Here is a 7,954-nt window from a genome sequence, read left to right on the forward strand (position 1 = left end):
AGTCAGCCACCACAGCCAGGAAGGCCCAGAGAGCGGAAGAGAAATCCCCTCGGACCCGCGTGGCCGCTACCATTGGTCCGAAACGACTGAACAGAACTTCAGCACAGTAAGACCGACCCGTTTTCACCTTAAAGTGGGTTTGATGGATGTCTCGAGGCTTTCACAGAATGATAAATTAATCCGAAATGTCAGTACAGTATTTAGATTCAAATAGTCAGCCAACCCAAACTATTTGAATAAATCCAGTATTTTCCCATTCCCCATATTTTATTTTATATTCACTAAGTGTTTTATATAATCACCCATATTCCATGCATCTCCTGTTTGTTTAAAAGTTCATGTCTAAGATCATATCATTGTAATAAACAGCTCATATATCTATATATATGTTATAATCACAGATTGTGTCGTATGCTTTCTTTACGTAATGTCTGTCCAACCAAACGAGAACTTCACGAAAGTAGCGAGATATGAGACTGAATATTAATTTAACACCAGGATCGTAAGATTTCGAACAGTTTTCCGACCTGACTGTGACTTAAAATTAAGTCAAAACCTAGGTTGGTGGTGCCCCTAAATTCGAGGTAAGGTTTATTTGAGACTGTAAGAACATCTCATAAATCCTTATATTTAATAGGTATATAAATACCCGGTAACGCTACACTTGCCATACGACAGGATCTTTTAGCATAGCTTTCAGTGTTTCTTTGAGAGGGATGTATTGTACATACCTGTCCCTTCTGTTGTCATCCGTCCCGAGATGAATAGGTTGTGGGTGAACGTAGTTGAAGTTTTTGAAGAAAAACTGCTCCCTGGTATATTCTGTAGAGAGAGAAGTACTGCATGAAGAATGCAAATCTGTCAAACTACTTAAAGCTTCATCAACATCAGAGTCAGAGAGGTTTGTTCTGGCTTTAAGTACCTCTTTGAATTGCTTTTTTGTGTGCTGACTGCAAATATCATGCAAGTCATTTATCTCTTCAACAATCACCTGTATAGTGGATGAAGGAATGAGGTGGTTTGCCTGCAGTTTCATGTAAAACATACAGAGATTTCTTGTGTACAAGGCTCTCAAATCAATATCATCTGACATGTCCACAGATTCTAGGACATTTTCAGCTGTACCACTTCCCATCACATCAGATGCTGGCTCAGTACCCACCAACTCTACAGAACATGTAGCAGATACTTGCCCTGCTGTTGCATGTTTGTGGATCCTGGATAAATGGGAAGTGAATGAAGACCGTACTTTAAATGTTTTGCCAAATTTAGCAAATGGACAATTTACCAACTCACTTTTGGAAAGATGTGACCTGAGATGTGAAAGAAGGTCTTTGAGATCTGTGCACAGTTTCTGACAACTTGTGTTCTCACATGTATATGGTCCTTGCATAGTGTCCAATTCTGACACAGATGAGTTGTTATGGTGTCTATAACAATGCGTTTTAAAAGCCCTGTATTTGACAAACACACATTTGCAGTCAGCAACACAACATGGAAATTGGGCATTAGCTTCATGTCTATGTAGTATTTGGTGGTCTACATAACATTTCACTGATACTAAGGAAAGGCTACAGAAGCGGCACGGAAAGACCTTCACCATTTCGCGTTACACCAACAACTGTAGGCAATAAAACGCACTAGAAATTTAGAGACTTGTTCACACCAGAGCTAAAAGCTCCATGTACATGTGTTATAGAAACAATATTTTATTTCATAAATCGCTTTAACATGGTAGCATGGTAGAACCGGTGCGGCTTGGTTACAAGCCGCCATTCCGACTTCCCACCATTCTGACATGGGCCTCCAATTGTCCGAATGGCGACACTTAGGCTACGTGCCCACGACAACGCTCTGAAGCATAAACGCAGATGTCCGTTTTTTTCTCCACAATTTATCTGCGTTCTCACAAGCGTTTTGGGGTTGGATATCTGTCCATCCATGGGAACAGTGAAAACGTATAAAATTCTTAAAACTGGCAGTTTGCCGATGTAGTATGCACGCACCGCGTCAGTTGGAAGAAAATGGCAAAGCGCGGCGGCAACAACACTCCTTCTAACTTTGTTTGGACCGATGATGAGGTCCAGTTGCTCCTCAACATGACACAGGACTACAAAACCAGGAAGGCAGTGGAGAATGTCGATTGGGAGAGTATTCAAAACAAATATTGTGAAATATGGGAGTCGTTCATGGAGAACTACCCACTTAACGACCCAAAGTACCCTCATGCTAAGGACCAGGTTAGCAAAGTTCATGTCGCAACGAAAATTAAAGCCGTGCGGATTAAATATAGGCAGGCTGTGGACACCCAGCGCCGTAGTGGGCACGGGAGGGTGGTGTCTTTTACCCAGGCTCCGCCCTCGCAGTGACGCAACACCTTCGGCTCTGCTACACTTACTCAGGCCAACTGCTCATTCAGGTGGATTCGAGTTCCCGAAAAAATGGGAACTCCACCCACTTTGTCGGGAAGCAATCAACTTTGAGCAGCGCCAACCAAGGCGGGTTCAAGGTAGTGACGTGGTTGAACTGCCACTCAACCCATGGATTGTACACGGAAGCGCTTCATTCAATATCAACATGGAGCAGCATCAAGCTTTTGACACTGCTGTAGATGCTGTAATGAAAGTGTTCGACGGGAGATTCTCGTTAAAAATCGAGCAAAGAACAGCCCTTGAATCGTTTCTTGACAGGAAAGACGTTTTCGCCTGGCTTGCTCCCTACTGGCTTTGGTAAGAGTTTAATCTACCAGTTAGCCCCGCTGGTAGCTAAATCATACGTCAGAGGAAAGAGTGGTGTGATTGGCTTAAGCTTAGGCACAGCCTTTTCTGGCCACAACCAGTAGCAACCCGAGGGAGGCGGGTTGACCAGGCCATTTCGAATCGTATTCGTTATGGTCTTGGTCAGACCAGAATCTCGAAGAGATTTGAAAGTCTATGTTAATCAGGCTAGGTGTCTTTGTTTTTTGAACTATGTGATGAAATTTGGGGAACCACCCCTGCCTCCACAACGGTGGAGCATGGTCTCGAAACGGCTGAAGTAAATGATGATGGGGCAGCAGAGCCGGGCGGTGTAGAACTAGCAGAAGAATCGGTGCAGGAGGACACCTCATCTTCGGAGCCGGCCGGAGAAACTCTTGCGAGGAGGAGACACTTACTTCAGGTAAAACTATGTGTTTGACGCTAGTGTTAGCCCCAACCATCATGGCAATGTAAGGGGCACCTGTCCTGTTCCGGGTAATGTGTGTGTGTGTGTGTTTTTTTTCATAATGACAGTGAGTAAAAATATTGTTTACACGAATTACAAAGGACAGTTGTGTTTGCCAGATGCACAATTACACTCGTTATTGTTTGGATGTTGAAATGTTTTGGATGTCACAATGTTCCAGTCCTACCGTTTTGACACAATTCAAGTGAAGTGTAGCCCACTTTATTGGTATCCATATTGGTCTGTAACTGACAATGGCACAATATTTGAAATCGCGTTAACACACACACACACACACACACACACACACACACACACACACACACACACACACACACACACACACACACACACAGAGAGAGAGAGAGAGCAAACGCATAAAGACAATATTTTGCACACAACCGAAATTGCATACAAGACCTACAACTTAGCACTTGAACATTGCTCTGTTTCGGACACAGAATTATTGAAATATTTTCATTAAGATATTGTAATATTGTCATGAAGGTGGATTGTGCATGCATGTTGTACAGGACAAGGACAGATGAACGATTATAAGTCCACTAATGTTTGCTTTGGTCTGTTATTTTGTAGGCCAAACTCAACAGCTACAAGACAACCAGGCTGCAGAAGAAAGTGCGGAGCGATGAACACCATGAAGACCTCCAAATTCAAAAGAGGATTGCCGACATCATGGAGAATGCGGAAAGGGAACACAATTCCAGGATGGATGCATTAGTGACTGCCCAAATCAGGATGAGCCAGTCTTTTGAAACTCTTGTGAGACATTTCACCTCACCCTCATACCGACCAAACATGGCTTTCCCACACAACGCGCCCACATACCCACAGCCCATGGCCTCCTCAAGCTCATACTTACCACCTGCCATGCCCTCCTCCTACCAATACATACCACAAGAACCACCCATGCCCTCCTGTAACCCATACTTACCACAACCACCCAGGGCCGCCTCCTACACACACCAGCTGGTTTCAGAAACCACAGAGGAAGAAGACCAGGTTGATCTTCTTTCATTGTAAGTAGCCTAGCCGTGCTTACATACTGTCAAATGACACTTGTTCTGGGAGGGGGGGTGTTCAACGTTGTTGCTGTTGATGCCACCTCATGTGGCTATGCAGGCCGATTTTCGAGTGCAATTTCTATTTCTATTTCTGTACAGTGTTACTGTATATTTGGTTTATGGCTGTCTTTGCATGATGTTCACATGCACTTTATGTCCTGAATATTTGACATAAAAAGGTTTTTTAGTAAAACTGTCATTTGCACTATATACATTTTTTTTGTGGATTTATGTTTTCTGTATTTATGTTTAAACAAAGTAAAATACTTTATTTCCCCCCTGATTTGCATGTGTTATTGAGAAAAGTCTTACACACCTCATTTTGACAGGTCAAGAAAATCTACTGGACAATCAGTTACTAACTGCTCCCCCTTGTGGTCCTCATTTGTCATCATGTCTGCTAATTCTATGTAGTTACACAGAAAGTGTTACAACTGAAATAATAGGAGATATGACGTTTAAACAGTTGTCATATTGCAGAACCACTAAACATAGTAATCATAATCATAGTAAATGAATGCAGGTTATTTTGACAAAAAAGGGTTTTATTCATTACCTGTTACTGAGAATGAGTACATAAAGTCATGAACACAGAACACAAACGCAAAACATAACATGACAAGTTCTGGAAGACTGAACACAGTTCATAAGTCATGAACACAAAACTATATGAACACAAAAAAATAATGTGCATAAACATAAACACGTGTCACCAGTAACTGTTTTACTTTGGCAAACAAGCTGATTTTAAAAGAACATGTTATGGGTCCAGATACTTGGTGAGGACTCTCCTCACCCGCTTTCCACCTGCCTCGTTGCAGTCTGTGGTATAATTGTTTCTCTGTGTGGGAGGTTGCTGGTCCCGCTCCCTTTGCATGGCTTCCTCTTGTGCATGGTGATTTACGGTGTCGTGGCAAGCCTCACAGTAGTTGTTGAGGACAAAACAGGCATAAATCACAGTAGGCAGGTCACTGAGATTTATGTCCATTTGTCGCTTCAGGCAGGCGAACCTGGCCTTGAGGCGACCAAATGCACACTCTATGACCATGCGTGCCTTGCATAGGGAGAGGCCAAAGTACTGCTCTGAAGGGGTTGCGCCTCCGTTTGAATATTCCTTCATCAGGTATGGGAGGAGGGGATAGGCCGGGTCTCCCAACAGGAAGATGGGGATGGCTTCCTCATCCTCCACTATCTGCTTCTCCAGTGAGGGAATCTTCCCAGTCTTCAAATGACTGTTGACTTTCGAGTTGGCGAATATCCGGGCATCATGCACACTACCTGGCCATTTCACCACCACATCCATGAATCTGCAACACAAATGAAGCATCATGACTTCAGTTTTTTTTTTAACAGAAAACCCACACAACTTGTAAATTTCTAACAAAAATAGATTAATGAATGGGTGTGTAAATATAGCTAAATGTTGTGTCAATATGGTACTGTAGGCCTATTAATATATAGACTACATGTATATTGGTGTATATTGGCTACATTCTGTTACATTTTTTGTTACAAGGCTATTGGATGGGACAGACTGCTCTGTGCCCAAGTGAGTGATGGTGGTGTATAGCTGATGTCTTTGGAGTAATAAACTGCCTGTAGCCTTACCTGTACTTGTGGTCACATACAGCTTGGACGTTCAGCGAGTGTCTTCTCTTCCTGTTGATGTAATCAGTGGCGTTCACAGACGGCTGTTTGATGTCAATGTGTGTCCCGTCTACTGCTCCCAGACACTGGGGCATCCCATGGTCTTCTAGGAACCCAGCCACTAGCTCCTCAGTATCCGGGACAGTGAATGGCAGCTTGATATATTTGGGTCCGAGATGAACCGTAATTGCAAGGCACGTGTCTCTTATGATTGTTGACACTGTAGATCTCCCCAGGCCAAATGAATTCGCGGTTTTGCGGAGGCGCCCCTCATCGCTTAGGTAGTACAATGTACATGCCACCTTCTTCAGAGCCGGCACTGGCTGTCTCATATTTGTCCATTGACCCTCGATGTGAGGACGAAGTAGGTCAGTCAGGGCATGAAGGGAGTCTTTGGTCATGCGGAAATTCTCGTACCACGCTTGCTCGTCCACCACATCATTCACGAAGTTATCCCACCATTCGGAGCTTCTCCCTGGCCTCGTCCACACTCGTCTCTCACTTCGTCGGGTCTCCTCCGGTGCGTTAATAATGTCCAATAAACGCTGATATCGTCTCATATGATTTAAGTGACTCTCGGTCAAGAGTCTCGCCATTTGTTGGCATGATTCATTCATGGTATTTAACGTGGCTACTGCTAAACGTTCATCCATATTGTATACCAGGCTCAAATTTGTCGCTAAAACGTCAGTTGGCTACTTCCAGACAGCAACTGACAGCATCAGCCGTTTAAACGGCTCTGCTTCCAGATGCGCGTGCAGAAAGAAACGTGTGCAAAAAACGCACTTCTGCGTTTTGAACTGTTCATACGGCGATGAGAGGTTGGATCGTTTTCAAGATCTCCACTCTGGAGGGCGTTTGCGTTTTCTCCGTTTTGAACTCCTAAAAACGCCGTCGCCGTGTGAAAGATAGGCACATCTGTGGAAATGTTCTGCGTTTATCTGTCGTTATCGTTGTCGTGGGCACGTAGCCTAAGATTGGAAAAATAACTACGTCTTCCTCAAGTTAATGCATCAACTGATGTGACTTTAACCTGCAAAAAAAAGCAAGTGTGTCCTGTTAGAAGAATACATGTTACTGATGTAATGATATCAGAGATAATCCCTGTAAGGTGGCATCTGGTACTGCTTCCATATGCACGGAGGAGTTAAATGCAGCATCCATCCATCCATCCATCCATCATCTTCCGCTGGTCCGGGGATCGGGTCGCGGGGGCAGCAGCTTGAGCAGAGAGACCCAGACGTCCCTGTCCCCGGCCACTTCCTCCAGCTCTTCCGGGGGGACCCCGAGGCGTTCCCAGGCCAGCCGAGAAACATAGTCTCTCCAGCGTGTCCTGGGTCTTCCCCGGGGCCTCCTCCCAGTGGGACGGGCCCGGAACACCTCACCGGGGAGGCGTCCAGGAGGCATTCTCACTAGATGCCCGAGCCACCTCATCAGACTCCTCTCGATGCGGAGGAGCAGCGGTTCTACTCCGAGCCCCTCCCAGATGACCGAGCTTCTCACCCTATCTCTAAGGGAGAGCCCAGACACCCTGCGGAGGAAACTCATTTCGGCCGCTTGTATTCGCGATCTCGTTCTTTCGGTCACTACCCACAGCTCGTGACCATAGGTGAGGATAGGAACATAGATTGACCGGTAAATCGAGAGCTTCGCCTTCTGGCTCAGCTCCTTCTTCACCACGACGGGCCGGTGCAGAGCCCGCATCACTGCAGACACCGCACCGATCCGTCTGTCAATCTCCTGCTCCATTCGTCCCTCACTCGTGAACAAGACCCCGAGATACTTGAACTCCTCCACTTGGGGAAGGATCTCATTCCCGACCCGGAGAGAGCATTCCACCCTTTTCCGGCCGAGGACCATGGTCTCAGATTTGGAGGTGCTGATTCTCATCCCAGCCGCTTCGCACTCGGCTGCAAACCGCTCCAGTGAGAGCTGTAGGTCACGGCCTGACGACGCCAGCAGAACCAAATCGTCCGCAAAAAGCAGAGACCCGATTCTGAGGTCGCCAAACCGGACCCCCT

At 45.4% G+C, this 7,954-nt stretch overlaps 1 long non-coding RNA gene across 1 annotated transcript; it reads left to right on the forward strand.

Moving 5' to 3' along the window:
* The first annotated feature begins 1,946 nt into the window (after window positions 1-1,946).
* LOC142366545 (uncharacterized) lies at window positions 1,947-3,866 on the forward strand. Its single transcript, XR_012766844.1, has 3 exons — window positions 1,947-2,336; window positions 2,950-3,159; window positions 3,799-3,866. It is a non-coding gene; the product is annotated as an uncharacterized LOC142366545 (long non-coding RNA).
* Window positions 3,867-7,954: the final 4,088 nt, after the last annotated feature.

Source organism: Odontesthes bonariensis, chromosome 17, assembly GCF_027942865.1.
Source record: "Odontesthes bonariensis isolate fOdoBon6 chromosome 17, fOdoBon6.hap1, whole genome shotgun sequence".
NCBI lineage: Eukaryota > Metazoa > Chordata > Actinopteri > Atheriniformes > Atherinopsidae > Odontesthes > Odontesthes bonariensis.